Source organism: Hermetia illucens, chromosome 5 (genome assembly GCF_905115235.1).
Source record: "Hermetia illucens chromosome 5, iHerIll2.2.curated.20191125, whole genome shotgun sequence".
NCBI lineage: Eukaryota > Metazoa > Arthropoda > Insecta > Diptera > Stratiomyidae > Hermetia > Hermetia illucens.
In genome coordinates this window covers 85,784,550-85,805,670 of record NC_051853.1, presented here as the reverse complement: position 1 = coordinate 85,805,670, position 21,121 = coordinate 85,784,550, and the positions used below count along the sequence as shown (strand labels likewise).

The 21,121-nt window shown below is 43.9% G+C and overlaps 1 long non-coding RNA gene across 1 annotated transcript in view; it reads left to right on the top strand.

Moving 5' to 3' along the window:
• LOC119657976 overlaps positions 1–19,071 on the top strand; it is a 237,138-nt gene extending 218,067 nt beyond the window's left edge. Inside the window, exon 3 of the long non-coding RNA XR_005250190.1 lies at positions 18,874–19,071. This is a non-coding gene — a long non-coding RNA (uncharacterized LOC119657976). The remainder of the gene's footprint in view (positions 1–18,873) is intronic.
• Positions 19,072–21,121: the final 2,050 nt, after the last annotated feature.

Here is a 21,121-nt window from a genome sequence, read left to right as displayed (position 1 = left end):
AGGCATTATCTGTCTCATACATAAAAGGGAAATACCACACAGTCCAGCAATTATAGAGGTATCACGTTCCTGAGTACCATCTATAAGATATTCTCCACTATCTTGCTAGGCCGGATAGCCCCATGCGCCCAGAACATCATTGGCCCATACCAAAGAGGCTTCACTCCAGCCAAATCAGCAACAGATCAGATTTTCTCTCTGCGGCAATCGATGGAAAAACTGTTGGAATATGAACAACAGTTGAACTATCTGTTCATCGACTTTAAAGCCGCTTATGATAGTATAGCCAGGGTAAAACTGTACACGGCCCTGAGAGAATTCGGTATCCCAATGAAATTAATAAGACTGCCTAGGCTGGCCCTGACCAATGTGCAAGGCCAGATAAAAGCTGCAGGATCACCCTCAAGACCATTCGACATCAACAACGGTCTACGACAAGGGGATGCGCTATCATGCGTCCTCTTTAACCTGGCCCTGGAGAAAGTGACCCGTGATGCTGAGGTAAATGCAAGAGGTACGATCCTCTTCAAGTCCACCCAACTACTGGCCTATTCTGACGATATCGGCATCATGGGAGAACCAACCGAGACGTACAAACTGCCTTCATCCAGATCGAGCAGGCGGTAATCGGCGCGAGATCTTGCGCTGCACATCAATGATGGCAAGGCAAAATATATGGTGGCAACGTCAGCACCGAAGACGAATCAACCAACAACATCAAACCGCACTGGTCAAACACGAAGAAGAATAAGGATAGGAGAATACAACTTTGAGACCGTTGACAATTTCTCCTATCTAGCATCAAAAATCACAACCGATAACAGCTACGATGATGAAATCCGCGCACGGTTGTTGTCAGCCAACAGAGCCTATTTTACCTTACACATACTGTTCCCCTCGAAACGTCTTACCATAAGGTGAAAGCTCTTACTTTACAAGACTATGATCTTGCCAGTCCTCATGTATTCTTCCGAAACTTGGGTTCTTAGCAAGAAAAATTGCGAACTCTTGGCCGCGTTCGAGAGAAGAATCGTCTGAAGAATTTTTGGCCCCCTACATGAGGATGGACGATTCCGTAGACTACACAATGACGAAATCTATGAGCGATACCATGACCGTCCGGTTGTGGATAAAATCCGGCCCAATAGGTTACGGCGGGCGGGTCACTTAATCCGTATGGATGAGGATGATCCCACCCAGAAAGTCTATAAGGACAATACGTATGGTAGAAAAAGAAGACGAGGCAGACCCTGCCTAAGATGGAGCGATGGCATAGGCCAGGACGCCAAACAGCTTTTAGGGATATCGAATTGGTGGACCTCGGCTCAAAACCGGGATGGCTGGAGTTCCTTATTAAGGCAGGCCTAGACCGGATACCGGTTGTTGCGCCGTTGATGATGATGATGATTCCAAGGCAAAGCGTGGTGAAATGGCGTGACTCTGGGAACTAAAATACTTATCTCCTTCTTGCTATCCCAGGTGAAGTAGCATCACAAGTGTAAAGATTTCCGATATAGTGGAAAAGCATGGTTTCTACGAGCAATTACTCGCAGTTCTGGAGAGTGTTCTCAAAGTTGACATCGTGATGGGCGATCTGAATGTGATAGGAAAGCACGGTGTTGGCAACCTAAAGGATAATGGTGTGAGGTTTGTGGATTTCTGCGGTTTCTACCGCCTCATCATTGCTGGCATATTGTTCGAGCACAGAGTCTGGCATAAGGTCAGTTTGGTTTCAATTGACCGGTACCGTAGGAGCATCCAGATTTGCGTTCAGCAGTAGATTTAGGAGTTGTCTCCTCCTTCAGGTTAAGGCTGCATCATTCCGCTAGTCCTCACATGACCTTGCAAGTACGCGATGGCCGCTAGAAATCGTCTTCGGACGACGAGAGTGTGTAGGGCCAAATTGGGATTAGGTTCATCCAACTGACGAAGATCTCTAAGTGTAATCTTGAAGTGTTTCTAGGGATTAAGTTATTTGAAATAATTAGACGGTTTTTGCCTTTTTGCTAGTTTATTGTTATTCACTTGTTCCCTTCATTAGTGCGACAAATCATTCCGTTCATCAGTACAGACGTCGTACGTGTAGCACTGTCGATTTCTGAACAACGGAAGTGGAGTAGAGCGTACAAGAGCCTGGACGCCACGTAACCTCTGAAAATAGTTAAGCAGCAATAGCCGGCGAGTCATAAACTGCAAAATCTCTCTGTGATGTGGCCAGTAGTTACTTATGCTGGCGGATGATAAACTAGCAGCATAGGTGTGGCCTAGTGTTGAGTCCAGGCTGCCGGAGATAGTCATCCAAAAATCTACTCAGTCAAAGGCGAACAAGGGGATTCATTCCTTTCTCCGATTTCTCTGAAGTTATCCACGGGTTCCGTTATAGCACGGTAGGACCAATCATTCTCGTCGCTGAAATCAGTAAGGAGTGGGACGGTGAAAAGTTGCAACCCATCCCATCCAACAAGATCCATAGAGGACCCGTCGCTCCCATCTGATTGTCGAAGACCCTCATAGATAAGCACAAGCTTGTCCAATGGCTGCGCCTTTAAAGCCACAGGATTCCCATGGACGATTGAGTGGTTATCAAGGAGAACCACACTTTCCAACTCCATGTAAACGATGAGTTCCTAGAGGCACTGGAAAAGGCCGATCACAAAGCGTGGTTCGTAGTATAGAACACAAAAGTGTTCCGCTCCGCGAAACCGGACGGCAACTTGGCTCCAGGCGATGTCGCCGACGAGTTGGTGGAGGAGATGGTCCGAAGGGGACTGACGAGCCCCCTACGATAGCAAATCATGCTGAAGGTAGCACAGATAAATCTGCAGCACTCGAAGTGCGTCTTCACTAATGTGCTAGTCTACCTCCTAAGCAGGCGAGAACGGGGAACGTGTATATTTCTTAGATCTATATGGCCCATGACCGATTAGCGATCAGCCAGAAGAACTACAACCTGTTTATAGGCTGCGCTGCGAAAGCAAAACAAACACCTTGGGTCAGCTCCGAAATCAACAAAAGAAGTAAGTCACTTTATCGACGTGTACATCAACCTTCCATTTTCTCAGCTCGAAGAACTGTGACAGTTTGGAGGAGGTCCGTGATATTACCGTCAAATCTGACAATAAGAATCGTTGGGTGGAGAACTAGAGATTGTCTCACCAGAGATCCCGCCTCCAGGAGAATGGACAGGAGGAAGTTTATTTAAATTATCAAAAGCAAGCTCTCTAGTGCGCAAATTAATTAGATTACCGCGACACATGAACTGGAGTCAAAGGCCCTGTTAAATACACCATGAAGACATTGCTAAGGTGGTGCAATGGAGATCTGTTCAGCCTCAAGAAACTGACCAGGGAGTTCCTCAAGGTCTACTATTACAGGCACAAATATTAGCAGCTATACAAAGACTGCCTGAAAAAGTACAGGTCAGCCATCAAGGCTGCCAATAGGCGGTCATGGTTGAACTATTCTCAGAACATTGTACGCATCGGCAAATCTTCGAGGCTAAGTAAGATTCTGTCAAGAAACATAGGAGGCCAACCTTTCTTAAAAAGTCGGAAAGTTCCTGAATAGCAAACCCTAGAGGTTTTGGTTGAGACGCGCCTCCCTGCCAGCGTGGAATACTGCAAGTGAGAGCCTTGCTTGGGCGGTATGCAGCCCTAGTCGTGTGAGGCCACTAAATCTGTAATTTTCGGGAATAAAATCGGATGGGCTATAAACAGCTACTTTACCTATATATCTCCGGATGCAGATGGAATAATGCCAATCATGATTGAAAAGCAGCAAGAAAGGGTTATGGTGTCGTTTGTCGGGATTTTCCAGAGCTGTATCTCATTGGCAAAGTAAACAGTCGCGGCCATGGGCCCGTTGATGGACTTTCGACCAATCAGCCTCAAATTTTTCGTGTTGAAGACGCTAGAATGCGTCCTGGGCACCCACTTATGGACGTTGATGGAGAGAACGCTTTTTTCCCAGCACGCCTCCCTTAAAGCCAATCCTCAGAAACCGCTCCTTAAGAAGTAATTGGCACGGCTGATTTAGTCACTACAATACCGCCAAGGATGGTTCTCTAAGTGGTGGTATGCGCTCATCAAAAAGTAGAATAGAACGAAGCTTAATAAAATTCTAAAACCGCGTTTCTGGTACTACCGGAGCTCTGCAGTCCTGCCCGGCAGATGCTCTTTATGTATTTCTACACTTTCTCCCACTAGACCTCCACATTAAATACGTTGTAGCGCGTAATACAGTCTGGCTAGGTGTGTATAGATACTGTATCCTAGAGGAAGTACCACGAGAACTCTATGCATTCCCACAGTAGTACGTAGTACGCCACATGTACTCTGAATTTCACAGGAAACTGTGAACACCCCAACCGGAGCAGAGTAGAAAATTGGCGAAAATTGGTGACTGCCAAGGGTGGAACTTACTCACAAAGACTTACGCATTACGAAGCAACTTTCAAGTGTTCTCCAAGAGACATTAACGGTCATCAACAATGACGAACTTATAATGAAGAGGTGGAAAGGGTACTTCACCACGGTTCTTCAGTGTACCACATCCGTTGAAGTTCCTCTTGTGTGTGAAATAAATACCAAGCGGATACTGACTGCTTCTCCAAACCAAAGATAAATCGTCATCAATTGCTCCTTCTGCTGCTGCAAAAGTAACGTCCAAAGCAAACTTGGAATGTATCAAGAAACATCTCGAAAGCTTAATTGATGGAGAGCAGGCCTTTTTTCCGTTCTTACATACCTTACAGATTGTTTTGGAAGGTGTGTTTTCTTTAGATTAGTTGAGATCTTTGCGTTACCTGCTGTTCCATCGAGTTCGAGAGGACTTTGAACAGCGTGATAAAGACGTTGATATGAGGTGTTCTACGCAGAAAGAAAATTCCGAATAAACTAGTAGCTACTATGTATCAAAGTGATATAAGATGACGCAAAAGGTCGAGGCAAAATCTCAGAGGAATTTGAGTCTCAAAGCGGAGTCCGCCAGGGTTGGATCTTTTTAAGGTTTTGTGTAAACGCAAAACCTTATTAAAATCGGTTTACTGTCTGTCCGTCTGTCCGTCCGTCTGTCTGTCTGTCTGTCCGTCACACGCATTTTTCTCGGAGACGGTTATACCGATTGACACTAAATTTGGTAGAAAGGTGGGAACTTTGAACGCTCACGCATATAGTGAGTTACATCCTTTTACGACGAATTTAAGGGGGGTCCCCATACATGCAAAAGGGGGGTGTAAATTTTTTTTTCATCAAATATAGTCATCTGGGGTATCAAATTAAAGGCCTCGGTTAGTACTTTTCGAAGCCGGTCTTAGTTTTGACTTTTGTTGAAAAGGTGGGGAGCGCGGGTTGAAAGTGGTCATTTTTTAACGAACCCACTCTCAGAAACTACCCAACCGAAAAATCTGAACAAAAATCAGGGGGCTGCCACTGTATGGTGCCTAGGCTCCGAAATACCCTCCATACCGATACCTATTCAAATAAAGTTAATAATAGTACATTACTATAATTTTTAGTAATTGACATTGATTAAATAGACATTGAACCGCCCTTAAGTTTACCCTAGAATCACAAAATTTGGCAACAATATAGACTACAGTATAGAGCATGATCCTGCCAAAGTTATATATATATATAGGTCAAAACTATCGCTCCTCTGCAAATTCAAGGCTATGAATGTCAATATCACTTGAAAGTGGCTATTTTCACGTAATACAGGGTGCGGCAGCATAACTTCCTTTTTTAAAATGCGCGCCACTCAGTTAGTTGATGTCATAGCGGAGCGCTAGTGGTCTCGTTCAAGAGGGGATACTGTAAAATTTTGTCCCGACATGGTTCAGTCGCCATCATGCGTTGGAATAGTGAGGAGCGTGCCTTTGCCGTTGAGGTTTACTTTTCAAGCGGATGTTCGGTTATTGCAACACAGCGTGGTGCATTTCGGAATCGCTTTAATTTAGCCCCGTTGGCTCCCGTCCTAGACCGCAAATCAATTGTTACATGGGTCACTACATTCAGACAAACTGCAAGTGCGACAAAACGAAGAACTGGAGTCCCTCGGCCCGTTAGATCACCTGAGAACATTGAAGCAGTGAGAGCGTCAATGTTGCGATCGCCACGGCGTTCTTCGCGCAAACACGCATCTGCCCTTGGCGATAGTGCAGGAACTTTCAGAACGTGACTTCAATTCTCGGATGAACGCGTGTGAGCTTCTTCTTGATGTCGTTCCCGAGGTGCTATTTTTTTTTTAGCGATGAAGCCCATTTTCAGTTGTGTGGGTCGGTTAACAAACAAAACAGGCACTACTGGGCTGACACCAACCCTCGAGAATTGCATCAAAAGCCTTTGCAAGAACCCTACAAGATTTGAAGACCAACATCCAAGAAAAAATTGCCAACATAACACCTGCTATGCTAACAAGAGTCATGACAAACGCCAGAAATCGGTTTACGCAATATATGGAGAATGGGGGACGTCACCTAACAGATTTGATCTTCAAAATAATGTAAATAAAAACTTTAGACATGTACGTACATTATAAAAAATAAATAAATATTTTCCAATGGATACAATAGTTTTTATTGAGTTTTGAAAAAAAAAAGTTATGCTGCCGCACCCTGTATATGCATATTTTACGTGCTACATGCTAATGGGACAAATACCTTCATAAAAGAAATACACAAAATCTTTCATACCTGAAGCGTCTAGCTTCCGGTTTCCCGACTTGTTTCTTGTTTCCGGCGACGTTTTCCATACTGCCTTGTCACTTTTCTCAAACACCTCGGCTACGCTGATAACATCTGTTTGCTCATGCAGTCATGCACTTTAGCCAAATGACTCTAGAGAGGAGTTGGACTGAAGATAAAAATCAACAAAACCAAGAACACGATGTCGCTCGACTCATTCGTTGCCTTTCCTGAAATCTGAAAATGCAGTTATCTCAACTCCAAAATTAAGACTGTTCTGTACTAGTGTTCTTTCTGGGTTTCTATGTTAAAGTGACCCCCACGGTTACTCAAAAAATGAAAGTCTTTATGAACCCCTGTCTGCGACATACCATCGGAGTACAATGGCCTGATTCTATTTCAAACAAAGAATTTGGTCCAGGCACAAGCCAGTTTACCGTAGGCGATGTGATCAGAAGGTGGAATTGGAAATTTTGTCCTCTCTATTCTCACTCTCCCAAGATGATTTCAAACGCGCTTGGCCCAGAACAGCGGAGGAAAACAACGAGCCCCTCAGCAAGTCCATTGAGAAGTTGAAGCACATTTCAGTGAATCATGAAAGATGACGACTTGGCTTTTGAGATTTAATTCGATCATTATTATATTTTTTTATTGTTTACTTTGTAGCGTCTTTCCATTATAAACACAGAGACGATAATGTAATATCAAGTAATAATTTCTCAATGTTATGTGGATACGTTTAAGCTATGGACACGAAATTCTTTCAGACTATATTGCTTGGTTGGAGCACAGTGCTGCCGTATGGACGGCCGCGGTTCAAACCTCAGTGATGACAGTGGGATTTTTATCGTGATTTGACGTCGGATACCAGTCAAACTGAGCTGTGAATGAGTATCTGAGTCAAATCACGATACAAATTCCACTGCCACCGGTGAGATTTGAACCGCGACCTTCCGTACGATAGGAAGTATCAAAGTGAAGTATAAATACTCTTACATTTAATCAAGGAGTCATTTCGGTTTTGACCATCGTTGTGATAACAGTGAATGAAAATGAAAAAAGCATGGAAAAGAGCCAAGAACGTATACTTTTTCTGTATAAATTCAAACTCGGTCATTAAACATCGGAGGGGACCAGGAACATTAATAGCGCATTTGGAGCTGATACGGTAAGCGAACACACCACACGGCGGTGGTTCGAAAAATTCCAGTCAGGCGGCGTAAATCTTCAAAGTGAGCCACATGGACATCCATGACCATCGATTGATAACGACGAGCTGCGTGTGCTAGGCGAACCCGTCAGTTTCCCGGCACTTGCAACAAGGTGAAAAGTGAAAAAGCTCGACAAATGGGTACCGCAAGCCCTTACGGAGCAAAACATGGCGCTCCGAATGGACATTTGCAGTTCTTTACTCTCCCGCAACAGAAGCAACCCTTTTTGCAGAGAATAGTGGCATGTGATGAAAAGTGGATATTATACGACAGTCGTCGCCGATCAGCGCAATGGCTAGATGCTGATGAACCACCGAAGCATATGCCGAAACCGAGCCTCCATCCGAAGAAGGTAACTGTTGGTGACTGTTTGGTGGTCTAGAGCTGGAGTTACCCACTATTCTTTTTTGGCACCTGGAGAAACGATAAATGCACAGAAATACTGTGCCCAACTCGAGGAAGTGCACCAAAAATTTAGTATTCAACGGCCGAGATTGGTCAACAGAGATGATGTGTTACTCCTTCACGACAATGCGCAACCTCATGTATCCAGAACAATGGTTCAAAAGTTGAATTGCAGTATGAAATTCTGCCTCATCCACCATATTCACCGGACCTTTCGCCAACCGATTACCACTTTTTTAAGCATTTGGATCATTTTTTGGCGGAATAACAATTTAGGAACGAAGAGGCTGTCAAAATTGCCTTCGACGAATTTATCAACACCTGACAGTTGGACTTCTACGAAACTGGCATATATGCTCTTGAATCTCATTGGGAGAAGTATTTTGAATCGACTGGCAACTATTTTGATCAAATAAATAAATTTTTGTAAGCTTTACAGTCGTTTTAAATTTTAATACCAAAACGGCCATTTCATTTGTAACAGCCTAATAATAATAACATCAAAGGGAAACTCAAATCTTTCGTCGATTTTCGAGCTCCCCTAAAGCGTATACCTTTCATTGGAGTTGCAGCTTATTAACAGTTTGGCTTTTTTTCGCTGCGTTAATAGATGCCAAATGTTGCAGTTCTTCCAGTAAAGCTTATGAGTTATGAGGCATGTAAAGGAAGAAGAGATTAGCGTTCTTCGCCCTTGCCTATTCAGTTTCACCACGGTTGCAGCTCGGAGACGGACATAGAAAATCGAAAATTTTTGAGGAAAATTCATCCTTCCATCCTTATGCTGTGGAATAAATTGTAATCCTTACTTTGAAGTCCTTGAGTAGATCAGCCTCCTCCGATTCGGGGCTCCTGAACTTTTGCGAATTCGGTCCTCTAGGAGAATTACCGGCATATTAACGGAGGCGCAATTTAAATCCTGTAGATTATTCTGTGCAACCCTGAGTTTGGGAAATCGTCAGTCTCCGTCGGATTCAGGTCGTAGGTCAGCTTGGCGAAATGGCACTTTTTCACTTTTACGTTCGTCCTCTGATATTGCGCCTAGCGTCCCCTTTTTTTGCTCTATCGCCCATTTCTAAGGTTTTGAGTAAAGCAAAACCTTATTAAAATCGATTCAGTCTCTGTTTTTTACACCTAAATTACCCCAAAACGACTGTTATGAAATTTGGTGAAAATGTGTGGTCTTCATGTTTCACTACATGGGGGATGATTTTATGCTGAATTTAAGGCGACTCCCCATACATGTGAAAAGAGAGGTGTAACATTATCAGAGCATTGTCATGTGTGGTCTCTAATGAAAGGGTTTAATTAGTACTTTTCTGAACCAACCTAATTTTTCCTATTAGCTGGCGGATGAGGGAACCACGTCCCCCAATTATAGGTATATAAAGTGTAACGACTTTCGTTATCAAAATGAATCCAACCGAAAATCTAAAAATTATTACAAAGTCCCAGCTATATAAAATGTTGGCCTCAAAATATATAATAATAATCGTTGGCACAACAAGCCAATTGGATCAGGGTGTTAAAGTGTGTTAGCAATTCATTCAAGAAAATAATGGTACACTGTAGGAGGCAATGTGGTCAGCATTGCGCTCGCCTGCGATTATAACTCTGATTCGATTCGGGTACTCATTCACAGCTGAGTCGATTGGCATCCGGCATTCAGTCACGATATCAAATCCCTCTGCCATCGGTGAGATTTGAACTCCAACCTTCCGCTACGAGAGCCCAGAGTACTGGGCCATCCGGATACACGAACTCTTGGCCGCGTTCGAGAGAAGAATTCTCCGAAGAATTTTTGGCCCCCTACATGAGGATGGACGATTCGGTAGCCTACATAACGACGAAATCTATGAGCGATACCATGACCGTCCGGTTGTGGATAAAATCCGGCTCAATAGGTTACGGTGGGCGGGTCACTTAATCCGTATGGATGAGGATGATCCATCCCGGAAAGTCTATAAGGGCAATATCTATGGTAGAAAAAAAGACGTGGCAGTCCCTGCCTAAGATGGAGCGATGGCGTAAGTCAAGACGCCAGACAGCTTTTAGGAATATCGAATTGGTGGACCTCGGCGCAAAACCGGGATGTCTGGAGTTCCTTATTAAGGCAGGCCTAGACCGGATACCGGTTGTTGCGCCGTTGATGATGATGCGGATACACTCAAAATATATACCATTCTGATATCTGCTTAAATGCTGGGGTCACTCCCAGGCTGTAGGGGCCATAATCCCTTTCCTTTGCTCTCTCACAGGGACCTCTAAAAGCCTTTCCAGCGTCCGAGTGTACGAACGGTGCACAATCATTCCCTTCCTGGTTACTACGAGACGAGTCAAAGGTGGTCTCCGAAGTCAGTGGGTGTGTCCCAGCAGACACCAGACTGGGAGCAATCACTCTTGATAAGTGCAGGTCCCATTTTCAAACATGGCATGTAAAGGCCTGACAACCAGAAGGAGGACGGACAGTAACGAGGCGACTGGAAAATCGGACACTCTTTCTGGTTCAAGAGTACGCCAGTAGCAAGAACGTTCGTGGGCAGGCGAAAATTGACCTGGAGGCATTGAGCGAGCAACAGAGGTGCAGTAACTGCAACATTAACGTCAAAAGAAGGATAGAACAGGCATCGATATTTGAATTCACCTAGGTGTAGAATTAGATAAAGGATTAAGAACAGAGACGGACCAACATAGCAAATAAATGAAACGTAACAATCCATAACAGTATTTCCAGAAAGTTACTTTTATTCTTGCTAGAACTGCTGGTTCTTATTAAATGCACTGCTCGTTTGCTCACGTTATTTGAATCCGTCAATAATAGTCATCATGCACCCGCAATGTGTGGCTACAAAGTAACAAACGTTTGTAGATTAGAATGAAAATTTGGAAATTTTCTGGCTAGAACCAATGGAGTGCAACACGTCTATTGTCCTCGTGATTGAACCAAATATAAAAGCAGAGGCTTCCCATTTAATTTCTGTAGGGCGCTTCGTCTCTGAAAAGGATGGATTAATTTGAGAAAACATAGTAAGGATTGGCAGCGTACCAATATAAAATCCGCGGGATAAGCGGATGACTTCGTATGATAGCGACGTCGAGTGAAAATGGGAAACTGCGGGGTTCACAGGGAAGGAGTTATATTAATTGAAAAGTTCACTATGGACGCCAGCTTGTCTGCTTGGAAAGGAGATGGGATTAAATTCATTTTGCCCAGATATTAACCTTGTTTTCGATACCGACAAAGCCCTATATTGTTGTTTTTCAGCTAAATTTTGTCTACCAAAAATTGCATTGACAATTCTTATATTCTCTGTCATAGATACTTTTTTAATTCTAAGAATTTCGAAACGGAATTTTTCCAGACTTTTATAAAACCAACTTCAAAAGTAGCTACGACGTCCCTCCTGGAAGAATTTTTATTTGGTGTCATATACTGGAGTTATTTCATGCTCGTTTGCCACTTCATCAAGGATTTCCCTGAACTGGTCTTCAATAATACTCACGAAACTTTTCTCGTCTATCACTTTCTTCATTGCTACGAATTTAGTTCATTATTCAACTTCAATCTGTTAAAGTGTGACAGAAAAAAATGCTTTCCCCAGTATATATTCTTTCGAGTTCCTTTTTGGTTTTGTTTTGTTTTTCATAGATACCGATTAAAATTAGAAAGTCCGTTCAAACGGGTTGTCGAAACCTTGATTCTAAGTTGGCACTAGTCCCTGCTATCCTGCCGCGCAGTTTCAGTCCAATCTACCAGCGAGCTTAATTACAGTGCTTGGATTTGTCGAATTGGAGCATATTCGAGGGAATATTTTGAATTTTTAGGTAAATACAAATGAGAGAAAATGCACGGAAAGTTCCTTACATAAAAAAGAACGAAACCGTTTATACCAGAAGCATTCAGCTGCTGGTTTGACGCTAAGATTTTGTACAAATCAAAAACTCAGGAAAATCATTTTACTGCCTGCCTGCCTGTCTTTTTTTTGTTGTAGAAATCTACAGAAAACACAGCCCAGGCAAGCCAGTTTGTGGCAATTTTAATCCCAAAGCCAGCCGCGAATCATCCACATCATCCAGATCCTGGAACTGCCATAAAATATTACATTACGCGGCGGAGTTAGCTCCGACGCTAGGTTTCCTTATTTCTATTCGGTGCATTCGTAACCGCGCTTTCCAGTCTCCTCTCCTTTTACGTTGGGTAAATGCGATTATAGAGTGGATCACACCCCAATCGTCTTGGCATGTTTTTTTTACCAAATTCTCCGATTCCAGCGTTTTATCGGGAGTTTTCTCCCTGTTTCTTCCGTCATCAGTTTACAAGAGTCTCAAGTTAATCGTGGTGTTGAGTTAACTGCATTTCCAGATTTTACACAAGACAGCGAAGCCGGATTCAGCGCTGCTACTGAGGACAGATGTCATCGTGCACTTCATTACTGCACGTCCTTCGGACAAGGTAGCATGAAGAACATCACCGACAACAAGAAGAAATAATATCGGTGACAGGATGTAACCCTGGCGGACTCCCCTTTAGACCTCAAAACCCTCGGAGATCTTACCTCGGCGCAGCACCTGACATTTCGTGCCATCGTATGTCACTCCGATAATATCTATTATTTTCTCCGGAACGCCTCTAAGGAGTTCCAAAGGTCCGGGGAAGGAAGGATCCCTGAGCTCACTCGACGTGACCTTCATTTTACGTTGTCCTTGCAGGTCTTCTTTCCTCTAAATAGCCCATAAATATCAGCAATAGGTAGCCTGGAGTGAGGAAAGGACTTTCCAGTGACTCAAGCATGTGGGGCAACTTCGAAGAATTGAAGGCATTTTTTACGTCCGGGGTCACAAGAAGCACCACACGCCGACAGTTGCGACTGTGTATCCGAGTCAGTTACACGTGGATTATCTCTTCAATCGTATTTATTTTGGATTACCTCGCTCTATAGCTATTTTGCTACTGCTTATTACCACAAGTCCCGCTTCCTTCCAGCGGGAAGGAAAAGTGCCCCTGCCAAACATGCGTTGAATGCGCTGAGTAGCCAGTCCGGCTTATACATACATACAAGTTTCATCGCTTAGAATAACATCTGGTGTTGATTGTTTTTTGTCATTCATAGGCAGGACTGTCTCTTCTACTTCGTTTAGAGGAAAAAGGGGATATTTTTCAGTGCACATCCTCTCATCGAGAGCGTCAGCCCGGATGGGGTACACCGGAGAAAGGGCCTGCACGATTTCGTCTCCCTTCGCGGCCTCCATGGAACTAAGTGATGGGCATCGCGCTTTTTAGTAACCAGCTTGTGCCCTGATAGGCTCCTCCGAGCAGTATGCATTCTGCCTGTTGATTTCGCCCTGGAGATGCTTTTCATTTTCTTATATTCTACGATTCTATTAGTTATTTTATCTTGGCCTTTTGTACGCTGAGCAATTCGTCGAAATTTGAGGTAAACTTACCATTTCAGTCGTCCACTAGTACGCAGCTTGGAAACGTTTCGGCAAATTTTCCAACGTCGATTTTCCCGATGTTCTACCCGGTAAACGTTTCCGTACAACGAACCCAAATGGAGCCCTCTCCTCGACCATGAGCCGCACTTGCAAGTTAACCGCATCTGCCAAGTCAGCTCTTCTTTCTTGCGCCATTTGCCCCTTCAAGTCGAGAGCAGGTGCACTCCTGTGCATGTTTGCTTGCGGGAATTGGATCATAATGATTGGCTTTCAGTTTTCTGTAACTCTACTTTGAAGACCTGGTAACGTCCGAAATCTCGACATAAACCACATCTTCTTTCTGTAGACCGCGGTCCTTGCAAAGGATGCATGTTTGCTGGCTGGATGTAGATCATGGCGCTTGGCCTTTCGCTTTCTGTAACTCTACTTTGAAAATCTCGTAACGTCCTTCTGTTTAGCCCCCTGCAAGCCCCTGGTATATGTCCCTATACCGAGCACTTAATACAGCTGGTTGAACCTGCCTTATCCTGTGAATGATCCACGCGATCTTTATTTTCCCGCAATGAAGAAGTTGTCTCGCTGTCTTCTCAGGGAGAGTGACAATGACCAATTTTTGCCCTCGCGAGTTGACGAACGTAACTCCCACCTTAAGGTTGCCCATATCTGGATAATCGCTTTTTATTGCTTGCTGCACCTTTCTGTGCTAATGAAACAATCCAGATAACTTATTTCAACGGTGTACATGGGTTCTAGGCGGGAAATCACTGCCTTTGAGCTCTGGACTATCTCACAGAACGTACTCTTCTTATCGATTTTTGACCCAAGTTCGACAAGTATATCACTAGTTCGAATAGCCTCCTGCTGCTGTTGAATTTTCTCTTTTTTCGACGCTGGTTAGTCCGTTTGGTTATCACCTGCGGAATTCTCCTTCCTGCGTCCCTTCTCCTTTTTTTCGATTGTTTGTTCCCCCTCTGATGGGCTGAGAGCACTTAATTTTGTACAATCAGCGATGTGTTATTTCCTCAGCTCCTCTTGGGCTTGGGGCCCTTGGGAAAGTTTAGAAATTTAAGGGAAGACGCGACGCGGTTATTAAACACAGATTCCGGTATTTGCCCCTCAAAATTAATAAGACTGGCCGCGGTAATTAACAGGTAATTAGGTTAATAATTTAATGGTTTTTTTGATAAAAAGTAATTTAGGTAATTAGTCTTTTTAGTATAAATAGAACCATATAATCGCAATTGTTTTCAGTAGCTCTGTACTGATGAAGGGAGTAAGCTGCTTCGAAAATATGTATATACACAATAAAATAGATTTGTGGTTTGGAGTAAGCTACTGGTCTACCAATTTTAGTCTTAACTACAAATAGAAGACAATATCTAACCTCCTCTTGGGCTGCCTTTGAGGGGTTTCGTTAGCATACAAAACGTCGACTTCTTCAATAGGTGGTCATAACTTCGTGCTTTTTGCAAGGATTCATAATGGAATCTTCCATTTTAGCAGCCAGAAGCGAGAGAGAGTGGCGTTTTGTTGTTCCTTCTAGAAGGTTCGGCTATTGCCCTTTGTGTCGTGGTGTTTGTTGTTGTCATTGCAGTTTGGGATCCAACTACAAGCCGCTTTTTTCCGCTAAAAAGTGCAGTCGCCTTAAATAATTCCCGTGATTGTCTGTGCGCGCAAGCAGGTCACGCATAGGCTGTCACAAATTCTTATGCAAGTTTGTGTGTAGGGGGGGGCGGGGGCGCTAACCAGAGGTGCATCTCAACTGAGCCTGTACTATAACTTAATGGTGTCATAGCTTTGAATGCATCTGTAGTCCTGCGAAGATTATTATTGAGATGGAGGTATCTGGAACAATATCCTGAAAGTCCTTCCCACGAGGTATCACTCTCGTGTACTAAGGCAATACAGCATTTTTGGCACTGTGTACACAGCAAAAGCTTCCGGAATGTGTTTTAATATGTTCCGGAATAATTTTGGTTATTATCTTTGCGATGATAAGCAGCACAGAAATACCCTTGTAAACTGTCATACTCAAGACGGGTGTCTCCCTTTGGTTTTTGGGCTATCGTCCCTTTCTTTCATACACTGACAAGGAAAAACATGGTACTGCAGACGTCAGTCAGATCTTACGGCGGCGCTTCGGAACATTGCCAAAAACATGTATCAAAGGATGCTCTTGATGGAAGCCCAATGCACATCTATATTCCCTGACGAGTTATTCAAGGCGTCTGCAAGTCGAAGAGATAGTTTCCTCACGCACGAACTATATGTGGGTCCCGAAAACGGGCCGATGATCGAGGCATCCAACCCTTCGAAAAAATGTGAAGACATTACCCAAGCGAAGGCTAATGACCATCAAGTGATGATCTCGATCGAGATAGATGCCAGGGCACATTATATATTTATTCTGACTGCGATATGGTCGATGTGATTAAATGTACTTTGCCGGTAAACTCAGGTGACCTTATGGCTGGATACGTAGTCGACCAGCGAAAGTTGCGAAATGCCACAAACCTTTCATTGTTTTCATTATGGTCCAAATTTCCCCATAACATACTCCATCGAGATGTTCCCAGAGCTCACTGTTTGAGCGATTTCCCACAAGCCATCGATCGCCTAAGTCCGCATCAACAGCGTCAGCAATCACCGGCAGTGATTGCTGCAAGGTCAGCGTGCGTTGCTGACTAATCAAGTTTCACAGCAAACAACCGCAACCTTGCCCATGTGCTAATGTGCAACATGCAAGCGATTCCGTGTTCCGGATTGCTACTGAGCGATGTCGTCACCAGCACCATAGTATATGGGTATATTCTGACGACATCGCCCATCGGTTGACTGTTGTGTATACTGTTTTTTGTTTGGTCGGACCTTACAAACAAAGATAAGTTCCGGACTTGGCGTATTTAAACTGCAGCGAGGCGGAAATGGATGGAGTCTTTTTATCGGATTGGAGTATTATTAACGGAGGAGTCTTCTTAGTGGAGTAGTCTTCGTTCGGAGTACTGTTGCGGAGTTGTTCATTGGAGTTCTTTTGCGCAGCGCTTCTTTTTCGGAGTTCCCTTCGACAGTATTCGCCGGAGCAATAAATATCTACAAGGGCCAGGACTCCATCGCTCCCAAGAGGTAAGCGCGCCAAGTTGAATACTGGGCTGGACTTGGGTGCGATCTGCGCTCTATTAGGAGACTCTCAAACACCCACCTTGGCGTTCAAATCACCTTTAGGATGTCTCCCTCAGACTCGAATGTTCCTTATTCTGGACCGAAATCTCGCAGTTATTATTCTGTCTGATACCGGTTCCCAAGGGATAAGGTTGTGACTAGCAGATGTGTTTAGCATTATTACGACATCGAATTTACGTTTACTTTCAGAAGACTTGCCAGAATACAAGAACACATTGCCACAGGAAGGAGATTAGTGCTTCCATTCCTCCACCATTATACTTAGTTTAAGTCTAAAATATCCAACCTTTACAACGGAAATTCTTAAAGGCCAGTCTTATAACTTTGCTAGCCTTTCTGCCAGTAGATAAGAACAGGCTATGGATTAATTTGACTAACCTTTATCTTTGTTGATATAAGTGTAGTCTAATGTGAAAAATGCCACTAGCTGCATCCATTGTAGTTCTCACCGAGATTATTACCATGGCTTGTCCCCTCTTTCCGTCGAAAGTTTCGTTTGCTTACGTCCTACTTCTTGCGATATTGCCGCACTTAATGTTTCAGGAATGCTCATCCAGCACCGTGAGCTGTCGTCGGCCGAAAGTCTTCCCAGGTTCACGGTGTCCGGGCTACATAGATCCGTTTCCACAGACCAGAATAATACCAGTTACATTCGCATCACTAGCTCCCGTTCTTCCATTTTTCTTCGTAGAGGCGGAAGGGAAGTCATATAGGCAAGTTTTAGCCTGCAGTCCCTTTCCATCCCAGCTGAAGTTTCCTTCTGCCGAACCTTCCACTCTCGTTTTCTGGTAAATTTAGACAACAATACCATCGGCATATTGGTCGTAGTCAAGTTTCCATGACCATGTCATTATGGAAGTAACTGTACTCTTCTTTCTGGCTGACTTAGGCACTGAGTGCAGGCTATCCAGTGAAGTAGAGAAAATGGCTTTCACATAGTTCTCTGTGAGGGAGCATGTATTTGGTGGGGGCCCGAAATGCGTGCCTCAGACTCCTCAAAGTCGCGAGTGGGTTCAACGTCTGTAACTCGTTCCCACTCGGAGAACTATTATAAAATCCGTAGCTTTCACCTTAATGTGGTTTGGATATCGTGGAAAGTGTAGTAGGGAACTACCGCAGGGTACCCCAACTCTATTCTGGTTAGCTTCGCTTTGCTACTGCTGCGATTGATTCCCGGGATAAGCAATCGTGGCGTCCGCATAGTTTTATTTGGTCAGACCGCAATTATGCTCCCTATCAAAAAATTATATTGACCATATAAAAAAGCTTCGTTTGCCTTTGGCTACCAAATACTCCTGGTCTAAAGTGATTCTTCTAATGGTTGAAGAATTTAATCCAATTGGCTTTGAACTGCAGTGAGTCGTCCGAATACGAGTTGGTCCAGGTTTAATTTTGCAATTGTCAACGTGGCGTGACTTCACGTCCGGTTGCCAGTGATTAAAGGTTGCCTCTTTTACCAAACGTGTGGTAATACGTATGCACGGCAATTGGAACTGAGAAGATGTTAATACTTTAGGCTCCTTTGCCACACTTTTTGCTAATGAGTACCCCGGTTCCATGGATACGCAATACTGCAACTTTTACCAAAGAACCTAACTTTACTAGCGTAATAAAGAACGAAAGTGACTACTATTGTTCATCTAGACACCAAGCCATTTGCAGCGATCGTATAAATACGGACCTATCTATCTAAGAGGTAGCTAGAACATATCCCAGATTGCTGACATATATAAGGGGGAGATGTCACCATCTGATTACGGAGCAAAGATTTCTGAACATGCCTGGGTTCTGGGTTGCATATTCATTGTCTCTCTAAGGCAGTATAGAATGTTATTATTTACGACAACATCTTCCCGTCCGATTCCCATCTCCCTAGCAGCAAACCTCTGCCCTGTCATTATTCTTTTGAATTTCGCATTTCCATTAATGAAAATTCATTTCACTATGATAACTTCTTTATAGGATTTCATTCAGGCTATCGGACAATGGCGGACACTTCGAGTTTATTTTTTACAATTCAAATTTATGAGGAGAGCCGGCAGTCATCGCGAGGGCCAGGACTCGACAAAGTAACTCTATTAACATATTAAAGAAGCAACGAAGCCCAGCAGAGCAAGTTGAGAATGTTTTATTGGATTTGTTTTTTACAGTTTCAGTGTACGTTAGTTACACAGAATATCTGAGGCCGACAGGACCCAAAAGTGTTCTTGCAGTCAAATGTACACATAAGGCTACAAGTTGTACGACGGAAATATCCTGACCGTGTTTTGAATTCAGAGATATTTTTAGAGAATGAATTGGGAGAAAGTTTTGGTCTTGATGTCGCTTTTGGAACGTTTGATGACATAATCTGATTTATATCTTTCTCTTCCTTTTACGCTTAGCGAGAAAAAAACATGGAGTGGAGTCAGTGACTACAAAGCCAAGCGATTTTCAAATGTATAAGTGAATTTCGTGAAAACACGTTACGTCGTACTAGAGGATAACGCCCTGATACAGGACTAAGCTAACATTGTTTGGCAGTAATGCTGCACTGACGGCATACGTCTGTGTGGTTCCATAAGCTTCTAATAAAATAGAATCAAACGAAGCAAAGTACTATGGAAGAAGGAAAATGTTTTATTTGTGCCCTTTTAATATTTAGAAGCTTACGTTTCCGATTAGCGAACTTCACTAATGCAATGTGTAGATATAATCAGAAGAATAGTTTCTTGAGGAAAAGCCTAGAAATACTCTCAGTTCTCCAACAACAGAAATTCTAGACCGTACTCTCTTTTTGCCGTTTTTTATTTTCTTAAGTTTATTTCATCTTTTGCCGCCATTTAATTTTTATTTTTTGGGAGTAGGGTAGTAATGCGTTTATGCCCAGAGTGTTAGACTCCCACAAAAGTACGTTCTCGGGCTACCAACTAAACACCTCCCTGTCATCAGAGAACTTGCCTGGAATCGTTTGACACATTAATTCGAGCTAGCCATCCGCTCTCTCTGCTTTGAGAGCCTTTAAGTCAGGGAATCCCTTGCCATCCGGTCCCTCCGCCAGTCGAGTTCAATACTTTCCGCAATGGGAAAATTCCGAACATAATGCGCAACATGACTCCAGCTGCCAGCGCTCTTCAGAATCTCTCTGAAAATATTGTCTGGAGAGAGCTCCCCGGTATCTGCATAAAGCGGCTGACGAAAGCCGTCTCACCTTCCGCAAGAGAAAATGGTGTGTCCAAGGTTGTCCGCCACTCCATTACACAACACACAACCAGGAGGTCCCGCCTTCCCAGTCATGCCCAGGTAAGACTGAAAACCTCCATCCCCACTTAGAATTTGGGTAAGGAAGTAATCAATCTTACCCTGCGTTCGGGTTAGCCACTCGCCAAGCTCCCCATTTCTGCACTTGAGCAAGTAGCTTACGATGCACCTCCTTGTCAGGGGCATCCGTCTATATCTCGGCGCCATAGAACAGAATGGATTGCGGTGCTCCCTTAAGAAGACGCCTCTTAATAGATATAGGGCCCCAACATACGCCATTAGCCGACTCCAGCCGCTGCTGCTTTGATTTGCTCGAGTCGGACAATAAACCAAGGTATTTAAACGCTGGTTCGCCGAACGACATGGGACGCAGAGTTGCGATTCCCTTTCTGATCAAGATTACTACTTCATTTTTATTTTCAGCGGAAGGCTGAAACCATGAAATGCCGTCTATCCGTTTACCCGTTGCATCAATATGCTAAGTTTGCTTTGCACCACAAACTGTACGCCCGGCAACAAATGCTGCTAGGTCGTCTGTATAACCGATCATGCGCGACTCTTCGGGCATATCTAGTCCCAGCAGAGTATCTTTCGAGGCCCTAGGATGGATCCTTGTGATATTCCCCCCCCCCCCCTCCTGATCCTCTACTGTTCCACAGAGCAGGGAGCGGTCTTTCAGATAATCCCTCAATATCCGCAAGAGATAGCTTGGCACGTGGAATGGTTTTCTAATGTGCCTAGCTTCTGTCCATCTTACGGAATTGAAGGCATTTCTGACAATAAGCGTTATGAGGAGCACTATTCGTCGAGATCGGCAGCAATGTGTGTCGGCTCGATGAACTGCATCCACGACATCCATAACTGCATCCACGACATCCATAACTGCATCTTCTGGACCCGAACTGCCTTGAGGATAAGTCCCTGGCAGTGCGGATCGCTTCAGCGAGTCTACTCCTCAAGCACTTTCCCG